The 20,865-nt window shown below is 40.0% G+C and overlaps 1 protein-coding gene across 6 annotated transcripts in view; it reads right to left on the reverse strand.

The window, feature by feature from the left end:
• Positions 1–20,865, reverse strand: part of LOC126298845 (uncharacterized) — a 190,788-nt gene that overhangs the window by 161,436 nt on the left and 8,487 nt on the right. The window contains exons 1-3 of one of the 6 annotated variants that reach the window (XM_049990335.1): positions 10,587–10,685; positions 9,942–10,263; positions 9,604–9,843 (exon numbers count right to left, since the gene is read on the reverse strand). The exons of 4 other annotated variants lie outside the window; for them this stretch is intronic. The gene's annotated coding sequence lies outside the window, so the exon portion shown is untranslated. Of the gene's footprint in view, positions 1–9,603; positions 9,844–9,941; positions 10,264–10,586; positions 10,686–20,865 lie in introns of those variants that run through there. One more of the 6 variants, XM_049990334.1, reaches the window with a different exon arrangement.

The following is a 20,865-nucleotide window of genomic DNA, read 5'->3' on the forward strand; positions in this document are numbered from 1 at the left end:
AAATCTAATACTGCTTCAACCAATGTGCCTGTTTGAAAGAGATGGGCAGGTGGCTACTAAGCTTCATCCCCAAACTGAGGCACTGCTGGAGGTTTCTATAGTGCACTTTTATCCTCCAGCAACATCACCAGCTTAGGGATAGAACCACTGTGTGGGACTACTTGTCCCAGATATATAGCACGTCGCAGGGATCGTCATGCAATGCAAATGGGCTGAATATGCCATATCTACCTCTATGACACATCCTTTATCAGAACCCGCAGCCACATCTTGGAACTCAATCTGGTGATTTCCTTTTCAGACAACCATCAGAGCCCTGCTATCAACAGAGATAGCTGCATGGCATGTCCATGTATATTGCGGGATGTAACTCCTGTCTGACGCTTTGAACTTCTCAACCATTCATCGATGCTGACATGTGTCCTTTCTAACACTACATCCCATTAAAACATTGGAGTGGTGTAATAAAAGAGAGGAACCAGAGAGTTTTTGTTTATGCATAAGCTGCTGAATTTCTCAAAAATATCTACGAGCAGGTGTGCATTGTGTCCATAGAGCAGGGATGCCGAACTCCTACCATTCACCACATGCCCATATTCCACATATTCTGTTATTGGCAGTGCCTATACGTTTACTACTGAATGCAGCTTTGACATGCACTGTGGTTTTATAAAGCATCTCCTTCAACTCCAGATATTCAAAGGAAAAAACCCCTTCTTTGTAACAAGCCAACATTTTTCATCATCCGGATGTGCAGCTCTAGTGATATACATGTCCTCCTGATACATTGTCTCACCAAGTTCCTGAAGAGGTGCACGCATAAAACATGGTGAGTCTAGACAAAGGAGCATTATTTTGGGTAAAGTTATAATGCTTGCAGACATTAGATGTAAGGTATGCTCTCATACACTTACCATATTTCAGCCAATTCTATTGAATGGCAGAAGCAACCATCCAAAGCAAAATTCATCCCTATCTTCAAGATTCTGGACATTAATACAGGCACGATGGCAGAGTGGTAGTGCGTTTGCATCAGTCATCGTGGAATTTCAATGTGGAGGTTGGGGGTCGAGCCTCAACCATTCACCCTGTGGGTGGTTCAAATGGCTCTGAGCACTATGCGACTTAACTTCTGAGGTCATCAGTCGCCTAGGACATAGAACTAATTAAACCGAACTAACCTAAGAACATCACACACATCCATGCCCGAGGCAGGATTCGAACCTGCGACCGTAGTGGTCGCTTGGTTGCAGACTGTAGTGCCTAGAACCGCACGGCCACTCCGGCCGGCCCTGTGGGTGGACAGATGGTCACTTCTCCAGTAGGATCCATGCAACTGCAGGGGTAGGGGAGCGGGGTTGTTAAGCATGTTATGAAGCCCATTTGGGAAATAGCGTCCAAGGACAGACAGAACATAGAACATAACAGCAACCAGCCACTTTTTACAATGCCATTTATTTATTTAAATAGCACCATTACCAATTTTGAACTGACAGGTTCATCTTCAGATAGTTATTTCATGTTACGATCATTGTACATTAGCTTTCACTTTTTGTTTTCACAAATGATGAAATTTCCTTGTGTTGGTGGTGCCCTACAATCAAAACAAGATGTGAAACAATGCCTCTTTAACAGTAATTGTCCCTACAATGATTTTAAATGATGCAAACGAAAGCGATGATGTTTTGGGTACTTACTTTAAAAAATCTGTGTCATTACATTCCAGGCTGACTGCTTGTGATCATGCAGTGGCAAAGACTGTATGATGAACTTTTTTATGTATATGTATAAACATAATCTAAAGCACCACTCACACACCAAGAAGTTTCACCACATGGAAGTATGGATACAAAGACGGTGATATCGCAACCATAACAATGCCAAAGACTTCCACTCTCAGAGATATTTCGATACATACACATGTGTGACAGTAGGAGTTTACAAATTACTAATGTTCCATTACTTACTATTTATATTACAACCCAAATGATTAAAATTAGGATAAACAAATAAAGCAGCCAGTTTGTTCTAAAGCATTACTACAGTGATATTATGTAAATATTATGGTATAGACTGGAAGCAAAGTAAATGATAAGGGATGGATGTACATAAACAAATATTATAACTGTGGACATCATACATTGGAAGTAAAGTAAATGACTTGGGATGAATGTATATCAATAAATATTAGAAGAGTGGACATTACATTGATTTTTTTTTTAAAGATATAGCTAGTAGTAGGTATTGTATGACAAAGCAAGCTGTTATATATTATTCACTATTTCATGTTGGGTTAAAATCTGCATGTTGTTATTGTTAAAGGGAGTAATGTTTACTTTAAACTGGAAAGCAGGTGAACGAAATTTTGAAGAAGGGCTGCAATGGCTAACTCTGTCTGTTCACTGAGGAGATTTTGTGGCATTTGCTTTTATGGACAAATATTTCAATCTCTTCAAGCAAATTCGTAGAGTCACCTTTCTCAGCACGATGCAATACTTGTACATGGTCTTCAGTGCTCTTTAATCCATGATACTTAGTAGTTGTGTGCATGGAAAATGTGGATTTTGACATGTTGTTCAAATGTATGGCATCTATACGCACTTTGAGCAGAATCTCAATGCTTCTCCCAGTTTGTCCAAAATAGCAGGAGGGGCAACTCTGACAGCTGAGTTTGTGTATGTCAGATTTTTTTGTATGAGGGTTACTATTCTTTAAGTTGTGTATGGCTATCTGCTGAAGTTTATATACAAGTCCGAACTCGCGTGAGCACGCTGCTTTATCCTGTGTAAGTTCCTTCATCTCCCAGTACCTACTGCAACCGACATCCTTCTGAATCTGCTTAGTGTATTCATCTCTTGGTCTCCCTCTACGATATTTACCCTCCACGATGTCCTCCAATACTGAATTGGTGATCCCTTGATGCCTCAGAACATGGCCTACCAACCAATCCCTTCTTCTAGTCAAGTTGTACCATAAACTCCTCTTCTCCGCAATTCTATTCAACACATCCTCATTTGTTATGTGATCTACCCATCTAATCTTCAGCATTCTTCTATAGCACCACATTTCGAAAGCTTCTATTCTCTTCTTGTCTAAACTATTTATCGTCCATGTTTCACTTCCATACATGGCTACAGTCCATACAAATACTTTCAGAAACAACTTCCTGACATATAAATCTATACTTGATGTCGACAAATTTCTCTTCTTCAAAAACATTTTCCTTGCCATTGCCAGTCTACTTTGACCATCATCAGTTATTTTACTCCCCAAAATAGCAAAACTTCTTTACTACTTTAAGTGTATCATTTCCTAAGCTAATTCACTCAGCATCACCCGACTTAATTCAACTACATTCCATTATCCTCCTTTTGCTTTCGTTGATGTTTGTCTTATATCCTCCTTTCAAGACAATGTCCATTCCATTCAACTTGTTTGGACTTAGGTCTTTCAAATTCTATCAAACTCTTCATGCAGTATCATGTCTCCTATTTCATCTTCATCTACATCCTCTTCCATTTACATAATATTGTCCTCAAGTACATCGCCCTTGTATAGACCCTCTATATACTCCTTCCACCTTTCTGCTTTCCCTTCTGCGCTCAGAACTGGGTTTCCATCTGAGCTCTTGATATTCATACAAGTGGTTCTCTTTTCTCCAAAGCTCTCTTTAATTTTCCTGTAGGCAGTATCTATCTTAACCCTAGTGAGATAAGCCACTACATCCTTACATTTGTCCTCTGGTCATCCCTGCTTAGCCATTTTGCACTTCCTGTCGATCTCATTTTTGAGACGTTTGTATTCCTTTTTGCCTGCTTCATTTACTGCATTTTTATATTTTCTCCTTTCATCAATTAAATTCAATATTTCTTCTGTTACCCAAGGATTTCTAGCAGCCCTCGTCTTTGTACCTACTTTATCCTCCGCTGCCTTCACTACTTCATCCCTCAAAGCTACCCATTCTTCCTCTACTGTATTTCTTTCTCCCATTCCTGTCAATTGTTCCCTTATGCTCTACCTGAAACTCTGTACAACCTCTGGTTTAGTCAGTTTATCCAGGTCCCATCTCCTTAAATTCCCACGTTTTTGCAGTTTCTTCAGCTTTAATATACAGTTCATAACCAATAGATTGTGGTCAGAGTCCACATCTGCCCCTGGAAATGTCTTACAATTTAAAACCTGATTCCTAAATCTCTGATTTACCATTATATAATCTATCTGATACCTTCTAGTATCTCCAGGCTTCTTCCACGTATACAACCTTTGTGTGGAACCTTATGTTAATATTTGTGTTTTTAAATAGATTGCTTATTTTATAGGATATGCTCCCTAAGAAAGATAGTGCAACATATTTTCTGCTATTTTCTACTGTGTCTTGTGTTAACTGCATGGTTGCCTAATATGTAGCTTTGTTGTCTGATGGTTTTTGGATTTTTTGTGATAATTTGTCTGTCACGAGAGGGCTGTTTCATTGTTTGAGGCTATGGTTTTAATGATATTGAGTTCTTTTTCTTTTTGAATGGATTAAGGGGGAATTTTTTGTAGGCGATTCAATGAGGATCTAAAATATGGCATCTTATGCTGGTTTGGATAAGATGAGCTGTTGATACAGACATCAGTGGATTTTGGATTTCTATAAATCTCAAAATGATGGTTTTTGTTGATAATTTTTATGGCTAGGAAATTGATGCCGTTGCTGGTCTCATGTTCAATAATAAATTTAATGTTTTTTGTGAATGCTGCTCAGATTTGCTGCTATTGTGTATATTTCGTCATTGCTGTTATCTTCTCTGTAAGAGTCAGCCTATAGTTTGTACACATCCATGGGCTCAGAATATCAGTTTTCGATAAAACAGCACAAATTCAATGCACACTCAGTATGTCTGCTGAGGAGGGGGGGATGCAGGGTGCAGTCATCTGCAAGCTCTGGCTCACATCAGCACCAATGATATCCATCACTTGGCTCTGAGGGCACTTTGCTTCATCCAGGCAGGTGGCGGGAGTGGTGAAAACTGCTGGCCTCACACACGAGTACGAGAAGAGCTCACTATTTACAGTATCATTCCCAGAATTGTTTGGGGGCCTTTGGGTTGGGAGAGAGTTGAAGATTTCAACTAAAGGCTCTGTCAATTCTCTGACAGTATTGGCTACAGATTTCTGGACCTGAGATATGGGGTGGAGACCCGTAGAACCCACCCACCTTCGCAGGCCAGTGGTGTGGAAACAACTTCTTGGATAGCAGAGTACTTTTGGCATGCACATGGTCTTTTTTTTTTTTTTAGGCTAGCTGGTAATTTGAGGTCCTCTGATAAACACTCGCCAGTTGATATGAAGAGTAAAATCACACTGTGTACAAAGACACTTCAAGTGTCAAAATTTTAACAATAAATTGTTGAAGTATTTATAACAAATTCCTGAGTTTACTGCCCTCTATGAAAAGTGTCACACTCAAATGATTCATGGAACTGAGAGCTGGCTGCAACTCGAAGTAGAAAGCTCTGAATTATTTAGTGAGACACGGAACACATATCAAGAAGACAGACAGTGGTAGTATTTATTGCAGTTGGCAAAAATATTGTGTCTATCAAGGTAAAAATTGAGTCAGCCTGTGAATGTACTGTGGAGGAAGTGGGGTCATTTTCACAATGCGACACAGAAGGTAGCAGAGCGGTCACGCCGTTCCAGACTGTAGCATCTAGAACCGCTCGGCCACACTGGCCGGCGCTAGAGCAATCAGTCAGATACTTTTATAAGTGCTCACTCTTAGTAAATGAGTTTAGACATTTATGTTAAAAATGTCATGCACTTTTTCTTTTACTAAACTGGGTGTAAAAAAGACAGGACATGCTTTTGATCCAGACATAGTGTCGCATTTCACCCACTTAAAATAGCTACAAATCTACATGTTTGAAGCACTGACTGGCTACTTTTGAAAAAAAAGGGGTCCAACTGCTTTATGCTTTACATCTTTTTGTTCTGCAAAGTATGCTCTTTATCATCTTCTGACTTGCTTTTATTTACGTGCAGGTCAAAACATTAACTGAATAATTTGGATTCTACCTCTGAAATTTCTGCAGATCCTGAAGTTTAATGCCAAATGTGATACTGGTGACATTATAAAGCTTGCTGATGTTACATATATGTTATGTTCTCACACATTCTCCATATTTCAGGTAATTTCTATTGCAAGTCAGTAGTGACCATATTACACCAAATTCATCCCCTTCTTCAAGGTTCTGGACATTAAAACAGGCGTGTTGGTAGGGAGGTGAAGTTATCTGGATGTGTAACAAGTATAGGTGAACTCATGTTAATATTCAATTGCCCATATGCCGTGGAAATATTTTAGATCTTGCAGCTACAGTCAGGCCTGACCTTATCAGCAGTGTCAGTATAGAGACAGGGATTAGTGATCATGATATCATCACAACGATGGTGGTTACTATATTAATAAAGTCATCAAAAAGGCTAAGAAAGTATTTTTGCCGTAAAGAACAGATAAGCAGTAAACAGGATCCTACTTAGACAATGAATGGACATCATTTAGTTACAGTGTTATAAACATAGAGGAATTATAGCCACAGAGTATGTTGCAGAAACAGAGACTGGCACTCTTGGATCAAAAATGAACACGCTAATGATGAAAGGCTTAAGTCAGTAGAAATTTGTGCATCTGTAAAAAGAGCGATATGCAAAGCATACAGTTACGACCGTCATATGTTAGCAAACGATCTTGTTGAGAACCTGAAAAAATTCTGGTCCTACGTAAAACCGTTAAGTGGGTCGAAAGCTTCTATCCAGATTCTCATTGATCAGTTTGGTGTGGCAATAGAAGACAGCAAAAGGAAAGCTTAAGCTTTAAATCTTGCATTTAAGAAATCTTTCATGCAAGAGGATCACACAAACATACCATCGTATAGAGGACATAGTAACAGGTGTCCCTTGAATAGAGAAGCAACTGAGAGAATTAAAAACAAATAAGTTGCCAGGTTCAGATGGCATCGCCTTACCTGAATCTTTCACGGAGGGAGGGAGGGAGGAGGAAGGGGGAAACCAGTTGACTCCTATATATAAGAAGGGTAAAACAATGGACCAGCGAAATAAAAGACCAATATTCTTAACATTAGTTTTCTGCAGAATTCTTGAAAATATTCTCAGTTCCATTATAATAAATTCCCTTGAAATGGAATAACTTCTCTCCACAAATCAGAAGGAATTTAGAAAGCATCACTTGTGCGGAAATCAACTTGCCCTTTCCTGACATGATATCCTGTGAAACATGGGGCAACTGGAAGATTCCATATTCCTAGATTTCCAGAAAGCATCTGACATGGTACCCCACTGCAGACTGTTAATGAAGGTATGAACGTACAGAATAGGCTATCAGATATTTGAGTAACACAAAGACTTCTTACGTAATAGAAGTCAGTACTCTGTGCTCGATGACAATTGTTCCTCAGAGACAAGGATATTGTCAGGAGTGCTCCCAGGAAGTGTGCTAGACTCACTCTTATTCTCTGTATACTGTTTGGTCCCCTCCCCCAAATTGATCAATCAATCTCTGTATACATAGACGATCTGACGTACAGGGTGAGCACCAATCTGCAGCTCTTTGCTGCTGATATTGTGGTGTATGGGAAGATGATATTGTTGAGTAACTGTATGATGGTTCAAGATGACTTATATAAAATTTCTAGTTGGTGTGATGGATGGCGGTTTGCTCCAAACATCAAATAACGCAAACTGATGCAGATGAATAGGAAAAACAATTACGTAATGTTCAACTACAGCATCCGTAGTGTGCAGCTTGAAACTGTCGCGTCGATTAAATGTCAAGGCCTAACATTGCAAAGATACAGGAAATGCAGGGAGCACTTACAGTTGATTGTAGGGAAGGCCAATGTTAAACTTTTGTTTATTTGGTGAATTTTAGGAAAGTGTGATTCACCTGAAGATCACATACAGAACACTACTGTGACACATTCTTGAGTACTGCTAAAGTGTTTGGGATACCCATCAGGTTGGGTTAAAGAAAAACATCAAATCAGTTCAGACGCATGGTGCTAGATATGTTACCGGTAGATCTGATCATCACAGAGGTGTTCTTGAGATTCTTTGTGAACCCAAATGGGAATCCCAGGAGTGAGTCAACACACTTTTCGCGGAACATTACTGAGAAAATTCAGAGAACCAGCATTTGAAGTTGACTGCAGAACAGTTCTACTGCTCTCAAAGTAATTTCAGATGTTGTTGTTGTTGTTGTGGTCTTCAGTCCTGAGACTGGTTTGATGCAGCCCTCCATGCTACTCCATCCTGTGCAAGCTTCTTCATCTGCCAATACGTACTGCAGCCTACATCCTTCTGAATCTGCTTAGTGTATTCATTTCTTGGTCTCCCTCTACGATTTTTACCCTCCACGCTGTCCTCCAATACTGAATTGGTGATCCCTTGATGCCTCAGAACATGTCCTACCAACCGATCCCTTCTTCTAGTCAAGTTGTGCCACAAACTCCTCTTCTCCCCAATCCTATTCAATACCTCCTCAGCAGTTGTGTGATCTACCCATCTAATCTTCAGCATTCTTCTGTAGCACCACATTTTGAAAGCTTCTATTCTCTTCTTGTCTAAACTATTTATCGTCCATGTTTCACTTCCATACATGGCTACACTCCATACAAATCCTTTCAGAAACGACTTCCAGCCATTTAAATCTATACCCGAATTTCTCTTCTTCAGAAACGCTTTCCTTGCCATTGCCAGTCTACATTTGATATCCTCATATATATTTCACATAAGGACCACAAAAATAAGAAAAGTGAAATTAGGGTGGCATGAAGGCATATAGACAATTACTTTTGCCACTATCTATCTGTGAAGAGAACTGTGAAGAAAATGACTAGTAGTAGACCTATATCTTTTGGAAGTGGTATAAATTGGACTTCCCCCCCCCCCCCCCCCCCCCCCCCCCATACCCCAATTCTAATTACTCCTTAGTAGAGATGTGAATCCACGTTGAGGTAGAGTACATAGCTGAGTGCCTTTACTGTACCTCCTTTTCTGCATTTCGGATAAATGGCCCAGTATGACAATCTTGGCGATAAAAATTCTGAACAAATCTGAAATTCAGTCTCCCAGTGATAAGTGATATCACACCAGTTTTCCCCTGAATGTAAACAACTGACCTTTTCTCACCACTATTACTACCCTTTTTTTTGGGGGGGGGGGGGGGGGGGGGGTGCAAGAGTTTGCAGCATAGAATTGTGTTGTGCTTAGTGGCAGGATACTGTGGGTAACTGAAAATTCTGGGGAGCTCAAATTCCAACTCACCAATGTAGGTAGACACATGTTAACAAGGAAAGTAATAGGCTCTCAGTAGGCTGTCTGCAATTGGCTATGGGAGCATGTGAGATGTGATCCTCAAAAGTGCCGGCAAACACAGAGTAGTCCAATGCAGGCATGTCATTTATCTGGTTATCATTAACAGGGTGGGCTGATGGTTTGCTGATAGATGCAGTACAACAAAACTGAGACGGTCCAGGGTGCAGGGAGCATGTCTGCATTGTACCACACCACGGCAAATGTGCTGATGTTGTCAGTCCGTACCAGGATGACACTGCTGGGTACACATGTGGTGATGATAGCCCAGATGCTGAAAAATGCGCCAGTGTCATCAGTTTGTACCACAATAATGATGACAAAGGGTCTGCACGCAGTGACTTAAGGCCAGACCACAGCCAACATGCCAGTGTTTTCAGTCTGTCGACAGGCCTGTGGTCAGTGCTAGTGATGACAGCATCACCGAAGGTGTTGGCACAGGCCCACCTTACAATGGTTCCAGTATTCCTAAAGAGGAAGAAGTGATGCTGATAAGTATCATGTATGTGTGTAAGAGACATATGCAGGCATCAATAATAATAATGATAATAATTCCTGGTACTTACATGGAAAATCATCGGCATTGGTTAGCCACATAGGGATTTCTGCCGTTCAGAATGATGATCATCGTCATTAATCAGAAACTTGGATTTTAATATTTATCCATCTTTCCATCAATATCTATCTCAATGCGAACAGGGGTGGCATCATTTGGAGTAATGGCTTTCAATATTTTACGCAGCTTGGTAGTAACATACCCATCTGTGTGAGTGGTCTAGTCAGGTCTCGCATCATCATCATCCTTATTCAGATTAATGGATTCCAATATTTGATCTAGCTTGGCATAGGCATTGATCTCCTTGTGAGTGCGTGTGGCAACAACAGTACCTAGAACAAAGAAAAGAACATCTCATAAGTAATGCAATTAATGCTGAGAAATATAAAGTACATATTTGTGATAGGAGCCCATTCGTGTGTAGCAATTTGTGTACCTATCCTTTGTTATTATTATATCTAGGTCTCCTAGAAAAACCACATCTCGTAAGCACCATATGCGTGTATAAAATACTCTTATGTGAAATATCATTTATGGAAGTCAAGCATCAGTCAAGTCCTTGGAGGTCACGTAAGTGACTTGATCAAGCACAGGTATTTAAAAAACATGCACACACACAGAGATGGGTCACATATTACTTCATTTTTGTGCTCACCTTGATGTGTTGCTGCAGGCAGAGTGGTGGGTGTCATAGGCTGCCCTTCTTCCATTCCAATGGGTGCAATCTCGGTGACCTCATATTGAGGACATCTGCCTGCAGCAGCAACATCCATGGCACTGTGTTTCATCTTTGGAAATGTTTTCCCAATACAGACTGAAAACTAAGTCATATCTCACACCACAATGTATTATATTTATTAGAACATAGATACCATCAGCTTGTCAGTGGAGGCAATGATACAAGAAGACAATATTAGTTCATGTCATCTCAGCCACTGCATCACTATCTTAGCTTATCTTATTCTCCATGCCACTGTGCTGGTTCTCGATCTATGGCAAGATCAGCACATCATACCTGAGCACGTGTCTGGTAGTTGCAGTTGATGCATGGTAGGGACACTTCCCACACTATTGCGAAGAGCATCTGGCTTGCTCCATAGAGGACTCGCTTCCATCAGTATAAAGGAGGACTGGGAGAGAGGTGGTTTATAAAGTAAGTCTCTCGCCCCCCCACCCTCCCTCCCTCCCTCTCTCTCTCTCTCTCTCTCTCTCTCTCTCTCTCTCTCTCTCTCTCTCTGCGACACACACACACACACACACACACACACACACACACACACACACACACACACACAGAGAGAGAGAGAGAGAGAGAGAGAGAGAGAGAGAGAGAGAGAGAGAGAGAGAGAGAGAGAGAGAATCCTAAATGAGTCAAATCTTAATAATATGATTAAATTCTGATCTTAACACTTCCTTTGACAAATTGGTCAACAGCAGGGAGTCATGATCTTAATGATCTTAGTGCTGTAGTTTTATCAATGTGGACATTCCTCCGCAGGGTTTTATTCCATGCAGAGTGCCACTGGTAAAGCATTCGAGTGTGTACCATTTGTTAACAGCTGCATCATGAACTGGGTACAGCACACCAGAGAAATGTGTACTAGGGGCAACATAAAAGTGTAATCTCGAATCATTGATTTAAAGGTGCACACAGAAAAGCATTATACAGAGGGAGTAATCAAGATTTGTAGGACATTTAATGCAATCTCTAGACATAGGAGAAAGAAGACAATACAGGGTGAGAAAGCTAAGACAGGTGACCTCAAATATATCCAGAAGGAACAAATATAGAGATGTACTGTTTTTGATAAGTTATAGTGGAGAATATGGTGAATTTACTGATGTCTGCAACTAATTTTCATCATTTATAGTTGCCAAATTACGACATACACTTTACTTTTTAAATGGAACTATGTGCTGTTTTTTCTGTGACATTTGAAGGAAGCTATTGAAAGAACTTCAGTGACATAACATGTACGGAACATGATCAAATAGTATCAAGATAACAGTGCTGCAAACTACTGTCGTACTGCTAGGAGAAGAGGTTCCACAAATGACTGTCCCATTATACCAAATGTAAGCAAGCACAGAGCTCAGGTACCGTTTGTGTATTTATTATCACAGACGCCACACCAGGCACTCAAAATGCTGACACTGAGCGTTCCTACAGGCTATAAAATGATTCTAGAGAAACAATACTGCACACTAAATTACATAAAGAATTAACGGGAGCATAAGGCATTTCATGCCTTCAGAAGTAGTCAGTGTTTCCTAACATTCTTGTTTTAATTTTCACTGCAGGTAAAAGTATAGAGGTGTTAAATTCGGTGAGTGTGCAAACTGTCTTGTGTTTCTTGAACGACCATTCCAACGCTCTCAAAATGTTCTCTTACGAGAGTCTGTCATTACACGTGCGGAATGGGAGAGACATCTGTGATGTTGGTACCACAATGACTGGCATATGTCCAGTAGGATGCCTCCTAATAACTGCAGCATCAGCACATTTTAGGAAATTCACAATACCCGAGTGTATTTAGATCCCCATTAATCAAACAGGAACCAATCATGCGGTTCTGGAAAACCAGCACCAAATGTTGATAGACAAAGAGTGTTGTTATTATTGACTTCGTTGAGGCAGTGCAGATTTTTGACTGATGATTAGTGCATACTGCAGAGACTGACTTGCTCATAGTATATAAACAATGCTTCTCCCTTAAGCAAAATTTTGCATAGATATGCAGTATCAATTTGCACTTTTCACAGATAACATTCAGAGGACAGCAACCAATTTTAAAATAATTGTCGTGAAGCTGTAGATGCAATTAAATGTGAAAAGGATGAAATGGGGTGGAATGTGTTTGCAGAAAACTCATTTGGTTAACCTCTCTCATATTTCAAGTGGCCTCTTAGTGAGATTTGCATTGTGTGTTACTGCTGCTGTGCACGTACCTTTATGATAGGCTAGGTTTTTTGCTGAACGGTGGCTAGTTTAACATCACACAGGGACACAATGGTTTATTTTATTGATATTAGATTTTAAAGTTCTAACACTTTTAATGTTTTGTTTTTTGTTTTTAAAAAAAATCTAGAGCTCTCCGGTATCCGCATAGCATAGATAGGACTCGGACAATTGTCGTGCCACTAGTTTATATAAGGAATGTATGACGTGTGTGTTTTGGGATTTTATGAAAATGCTCTACCTCTCACCATTAAAGTCTTTGTCTGAAGGCTTCTATTTGGGCAATCATGGCCCATGAATATCACTTGGCTGTAATTTGATAGGCAGATGGCTGCCGCCGATGTGGTTGATCTTGGCTTTAACAGATAGCTCCTAAGACGTTTGCGTACACGAGCTGATCACAGGTTTTAGCTTATGGCGGATAATGTTGGTTATATTTAATTTGGTGGTATTCTTTTAGAGATTTGATGGGTTGAAAAATTTTATCATGAAGGAACTCCCCTCCCTATTATTTATTTTATACTGACACAGGGTTTGAGTTGTGTTTAGTGCCATTACTGGCTTTAGGCACAGTATGGCAATGTAAAAACTTTGGAGTTTTTAAAAAATATTTTAGTGTTAACGTATACGGAAGTACTATTCTGATTGCTAGTCATAGCTGATAGGCTTCAGATAGATTATATAATGGTAAGACAGAGATCTAGGAACCAGGTTTTTAATTGTAAGACATTTCCGGGGGAAGATGTGGACTATGACCACAATCTATTGGTTATGAACTGTAGATTAAAACTGAAGAAACTGCAAAAAGGTGGGAATTTCAGGAGATGGGACCTGATAAACTGACTACACCAGAGATAGAACAGAGTTTCAGGGAGAGCATAAGGGAACAATTGACAGGAATGGGGGAAAAAATACAGTAGAAGAAGAATGGGTAGCTTTGAGGGATGAAGTAGTGAAGGCAGCAGAGGATCAAGTAGGTAAAAAGACGAGGGCTAGTAGAAATCCTTGGGTGACAGAAGAAATATTGAATTTAATTGATGAAAGGAGAAAATATAAAAATTCAGTACATGAAGCAGGCAAAAAGGAATACAAACGTCTCAAAAATAAGATTGACAGGAAGTGCAAAATGGCTAAGCAGGGATGGCTAGAGGACAAATGTAAGGACGTAGTGGCTTATCTCACTAGGGGTAAGATAGATACTGCCTACAGGAAAATTAAAGAGACCTTTGGAGAAAAGAGAACCACTGGTATGAATATCAAGAGCTCAGATGGAAACCCAGTTCTGAGGAAAGAAGGGAAAGCAGAAAGGTGGAAGGAGTATATATAGAGGGTCTATCAAGGGCGATGTACTTAAGGACAATATTATGTAAATGGAAAAGGATGTAGATGAAGATGAAATGGGAGATAAAATACTGCGTGAAGAGTTTGACAGAGCACTGAAAGATCAAATTCGAAACAAGGCCCTGGGAGTAGACAACATTCCATTAGAACTACTGACGGCCTTGGGAGAGCCAGTCCTGAAAAAAACTCTGAGCAAAATGTATGAGACAGGTGAAATACCCTTAGACTTCAAGAAGAATATAATAGTTCCAATCCCAAAGAAAGCAGGTGTTGACAGATGTGAAAATTACCGAACTATCAGTTTAATAAGTCACAGCTGCAAAATACTAACGTGAATTCTTTACAGACGAATGTTGACTGTAATACTCTCTTTCAAATTCTGAAGGTGGCAGGGGTAAAATACAGGGAGTGATACGCTATTTACAATTTGTACAAAAACCAGATGGCAGTTATAAGAGCCGAGGGACATGAAAGGGAAGCAGTCGTTGGGAAGGGAGTGAGACAGGGTTGTAGCCTCTCCCCGATGTTATTTAATCTGTATATCGAGCAAGCAGTAAAGGAAACAAAAGAAAAATTCAGAGTAGGTATTAAAATCCACGTAGAAGAAATAAAAACTTTAAGGTTCGCTGATGACACTGTAATTCTGTCAGAGACAGCAAAGGACATGGAAGAGCAGTTGAACGGAATGGACAGTGTCTTGAAGGGAGGATATAAGATGAACATCAACAAAAGCAAAATGAGGATAATGGAATGTAATCTAGTTAACTTGGGTGATGCTAAGGGAATTAGATTAGGAAATGAGACACTTAAAGTAGTAAAGGAGTTTTGCTATTTGGGGAACAAAATAACTGATGATGGTCGATGTAGAGAGGATATAAAATGTAGACTGGCAATGGCAAGGAAAGTGTTTCTGAAGAAGAGAAATTTGTTAATATCGAGTATAGATTTAAGTGTCAGGAAGTCGTTTCTGAAAGTATTTGTATGGAGTGTAGCAATGTATGGAAGTGAAACATGGATGATAAATAGTTTGGACAAGAAGAGAATAGAAGCTTTCAAAATGTGGTGCTACAGAAGAATGCTGAAGATTAGATGGGTAGATCACACAACTACTGAGGAGGTATTGAATAGGATTGGGGAGAAGAGGAGTTTGTGGCACAACTTGACTAGAAGAAGGGAATGGTTGGTAGGACATGTTCTGAGGCATCAAGGGATCACCAATTTAGTATTGGATGGCAGTGTGAAGGGTAAAAATCGTAGAGGGAGATCAAGAGATGAATACACTAAGCAGATTCAGAAGAATGTAGGCTGCAGTACGTACTGGGAGATGAAGAAGCTTGCACAGGATAGAGTAGCATGGAGAGCTGCATCAAACCAGGCTCAGGACTGAAGACTATAACAACAGTCATAATTACACTCTGTTAGATGTTATATGCTCAGTATATTATTATTAAATTACACGTGAATGCATGGGGCACATGATCATGCAGCGCCCCCTACTGAGGGTGCTTCCCTGCTAGTTGACTTTTTTAGCGTCAGTATACACTCTGCTTCAAGACTGCTTGTGTCGCAGTCATATGTTATTCGACACTTCCTTTGAGTTATCAATGCTGTACACCTGGTTGGTTAGGAAGAAGTTAATGTTTGTGGTATGTAACTCATATGACCAGATCTCATTTTCTGTAACATTGAGACGTGTTGAGTGTGCTGTTCACTTATGTTTTGTACTTTTTTGTAACAGATGACTGAAGATGGGAGTAATCCCAAAACACCTAACATGTTCTAACAAAAGAGTCAGTTGAACATCTCATGACTTTATTGAGATTGTACAGCATTGGTTGCCAATTATTAAAATAAAAATTATCACAGGCCTCAGACAGTATTTTATGTCCTGTATATCAAAATTTTCATTGCCTTCATTCCAATGTACAGTTGATGGTAGTCACTACTCACAATTGCAAATTCATCTGACGTGTTTAGTAATAGCTGTGGTCGCCACAGTGCATCATCACAAGAATAACACCGGCACTACAATATCGTATTTATCTGCCGATACCAAGGTGTGCGACTTTCAAGCTCAATGTCTGATCTGTATGGGAATACACATAAAGGATATTTGAGTACAGATCGTAGACATATGGCTAACAACATAGGGACGTTTGGGTCTGCCCATGAGTCATGCACAGATAGCCAAATTGTAAGGTGACCGCTCGCGCGATAAGCGGGAAATCCAGGTTCCAGTCCCGGTCTGGCACAAATTTTCATTGTCATCATTCCATTCTACAGCTGATGGTAGTTATTCTTTGCAAGTGCGAATTCACCTGATGTGTTTAGTAACGACTGTGGTCGCCACAGTGCATCATCGTCAGAATAACACCGGCACTACAATATACATGGTTCTTCACATTTGATGAGGAAGCCATGTAAAAGGGGGCTGTGTCCTATACAACGACGTGTTAAGCAGATCTCATCAGTTATAACTCATCGGAAGGAGGTGCGCCACAGCCTTACAGCCCTTTCTATTGATCTAAATGTGTTACCCATTGTGCCCAGCTGCTCTCCCTTCCACAGACACATTATGAGCCTTCTCAGCAACGACATCAAAGCACATAGTGAGATAGGGCAGTGGATTACATTTAGAAGGGCACATCTCCCTGGCTGTGGTATCAGCTAACTCACTCCCATGAATTCCCAAATATCCTGGTACTCAGTAGAATGATACCTCACTTCCCTATCTTTGTAGCTGGAGAAGATAATCCTTGTTTGCTTTATCTGCTGAACAAATATGCTGGGCGGTCTATAGGATACTAAGAGAATATGAGCAGTATCTTGAAGTTTTCCCGGCGTATTGATTGGTCCATCATATCCGGCTGCAAGCCCGAAATATGATGGACCAGAATATGAGCAGATCAGGAATTTCAAACCATGATCATGTTTCATCTTAGCCACAGTTTTATGAATCACACAGAGTTTAGTGTCAAATACAGTAAACTCTCTGGGCAGGCGAACTCTGAAGGCACAGGCAGGAGAAACAATTGAGTAACTAGTAGTCTCCCCATTTTGAAGCCATCTGTATATACTGTGTCAAATTATAGTGCTCAATTAAAATGGTAAAAAAATTATTCCTAAAAACATAGTCTGGAGTTAGCAGTTTGTTGCAGACTGTCATATCTAAAATTATACTGGGCTTCATTAACAACCAGAGTGGTGCTTTGCTCCAACCCTGCCTCTGTATGTTTATTAGAGACACTCCTATATATGTTAAATGTTGCAAGTAGGATCTATCCTGCAGCACAGTTCCTCCCATTTGAACATTTTGTGATGTCCAGTGTTTAAAGGGCTCTTATTTTTAATTCAGTGAGATGCGGCAGCCAAGTCAATTCTCTATCAAATATGAGTCCCATGAACATTACCATGTCATTAAAATGTAAAACGGCATCCCACACACTTAGTTCAGAGGAAGTAAAAACAACATCCCACAGTATTAGTTCAGGGGAAGCAAAAAGAGAACAATCACAATTAAAATCAACACACACAGTTTTCTCATGAGAAAAATTAAAACTTTTTCTAGCAGACCATACTTCTTGTCTCATAAGTGTCAATGGTATGTAATTGATGGGAAGAATATGTCAGATTACAACAGAAGCAGGCACTCAAAAACAATCAGCAATTCTCATAAAACTCACAACAGATGATATGCTCTTGATTGTAACTGTGACTGAAGTCATGAATAAATTCTTCCCTGAGAAATACAGTTAACTAGAGACAATCTGTTGGAAAGAGCATTTCTGACTCTGAATCTAAGATGATGTTCGGCAAGGAAGGGTAATAGAACAATGAGGAGACGAGCACAAAATCCGCATTTGTGTAATTAACAGATGATATTATGTCTCCCTACAGTGTCACTTGCCTTTTCAGTGTCCAAAAAGATTGACAATAAATGCTGAATTTTTTGGAATGCCTCCTGTATAGCAGTGTCCAATTGGGTTGGGTTATGAAGAGTGGAACCTTATCTTATGGAAGTGACTTACAAGATTTCTGATGGGTGGATATGGTGTTATGGGCGCTCAACAGTGTAGTCTTTAGCGCCCAATGATTTCTGGATTGTTGAGTCTACACAACGCAGAAGTTGATCATCCACTATAGCATTTATCTGAATATAGATGCCTGCTGAACATGGGGGCAATGGTAAATTTTTGCACAGCAACATGGGGTCTTTCTACGCCATTGACATGAAAGCTTGCATTCATGCTCTTACAGACTCTTTACAGTGGAAAGTGGTAGACGTCTTCCACTTTAGCATCGCTTCCCAGTTTCTATTCACCTTATACAAAGAACAGAACTAAAGTTAAAATCACCCAAAAACAGGCAGCGTGCAGAAGACTCCAACATAATCCAAACATCTGGAGGTGGCAAAGTGTTTGGAATTGTGAGGGTATTTCAAAATCAAATGCCACTGGGACTGGAAACAGGAAGCAATAAACTTTCATTGAGTCAGCAAATGTGGGATATATGGTGTTCAAAAGCACATATCCAAACTGGCTGCAACAAAAACACGAAGTGCCAAGTATATATAGCGAATTTATCTTTAAGTTTGGGTTCAAGGGAAGGTTAGATAATGAGGAAACTGAGCTTTTACATCTGCAGACTGGGTAGGTGGAGGCCCACTACATGTGTGAACTGCTGCTTCATGACAGGCTGCTTAGCGAATTCCCATGTTGGCCAGTAGGAAGAGTAAAACAGAGGCCTGTCCTAAGCAGCCCAGTTTTTGATCAGAAGGCCATAGTTAATGACCTGCCAGTTCTCCTTGCTGCCAATGTAGATCCTACTGCCATAAATATAGGTAGTTTGAAAAGCAAATTATTAGTAGATATCAGTTCCATGATTTTAGTTACTGCAGAAGAGTATTTGCAGGTCCGCCAAAGAAAAATATGGCAGGGTGGAAAATTGCTAATGTGAAAATTTTTGGGGCTACTGGAAAGATATCCAAAGTTATTCATCAGGAAGTGACATTATCTGTGTAAATTGTGAATGTGACAATGGAGCACATACACTTCTAATAACTCCTAAACTCAGGGTAAACCAACTGGTTGGCGTTGATTTTCTAAATGTATATTGCTCTGAGGTAAATTCTGAGCTGTGCTCTACGAAAATGTAGAGTGGAGGTAAGATTGCAGTGGTACCATCCTTACAGAAAAGGAGCCAGATACGGGAACCTGTGAATGTAAGAGAAAGGCCAAAAGTAATGACAAAAATTATACTCAAAATATTAAGTTGTATAGCTTGAGAGTTCAGAGAGCAGCAGGAGAGGTATGTAGGGCTTATCACAGTGAAAAGGTTTTCAGGGAGAGATAAAGATGAAGCAGATGAATGGAGCCCAGTGGGCAAATGTGGTTCTAATGGAAAAGGATGGGTGGGTGGGGGGGGGGGTCCACACTTTGAGACTTCACAGCCTTGTAACTGTGCATACCTCAGCTAGCTAGAGCCATTCTTCCTTTCTCGTTCTAGGATCTTTTGTGATCTATTTTCTGCATTTTGTTCTTAAAAGTGCAAGGAGCTTCCCACTTGGTAATCTATCTTGACATTCGAGGGGAAATATGAAACAGGGGTGATATGAGTCAAGCTGTAGGTGTAAAGATTGACATGTAAGCTGTAAGCAACAAACGGTTGCCAAAATTCTGAGATACAAAACTATGAGTGTAGCTAAACCAGTATTAGGGCGACATAAACTGAAGGAGTGAACGAGCAAATAACTTTGGGAATATGGTTTAAAATTAAATGGTTGATGGTGTTGTAATGAGGTAAAAAATGTTCTGATGCAAAAGTAGAAGGCAAAGTGTTGATGAGATGTATGCACTGTAATGATTTTGAATTTAGTGCTTGAAAGTGCTGAAGCTATGTGATAAAGAACTTGTATATAATGTGAAGTAAGTAGGTAACAGAAGCTGAGGTTGGCAATGGGCCAGCCTATTAGATAAGTAACTGTGCGAGCTGGACGGAGATGCCACTAGCGAAAGACATACAAGTTAAGTGGAGTAAATTGTCAAGTTTACAGAAGGCCTATGTGTTAACAAAGACTGAGTAGCCATGAGCACTGGACTAAGAATTGTTTGGACTAACATACAATATACCGTTGCAGGTACACAAAGGTAAGGTGGAGAAATGTCACACTCTCCAAAACATGCAACATAAATTAGTTAGGAGGGCAATCATTACAAACATTTAATAATGAAGTTCATGGAAACAAATTGCACAATTCTGTCCATGCAAATAATATGAATGATTCCTAGAAAAGTTTTCAGTGTTTTCCTAATGTGAAGGACCATTTTCCTTGACTTCCGGAAGGCGTTCAATACAGTTCCGCACTGTCGACCGATAAACAAAGTAAGAGCCTACGGAATATCAGACCAGCTGTGTGGCTGGATTGAAGAGTTTTTATCAAACAGAACACAGTATGTTGTTATCAATGGAGAGACGTCTACCGACGTTAAAGTGACCTCTGGTGTGCCACAGGGGAGTGTTATGGGACCATTGCTTTTCACAATATATATAAATGACCTAGTAGATAGTGTCAGAAGTTCCATGCGGCTTTTCGCGGATGATGCTGTAGTATACAGAGAAGTTGCAGCATTAGAAA

Source organism: Schistocerca gregaria, chromosome X (genome assembly GCF_023897955.1).
Source record: "Schistocerca gregaria isolate iqSchGreg1 chromosome X, iqSchGreg1.2, whole genome shotgun sequence".
Classification (NCBI taxonomy): Eukaryota; Metazoa; Arthropoda; class Insecta; order Orthoptera; family Acrididae; genus Schistocerca; species Schistocerca gregaria.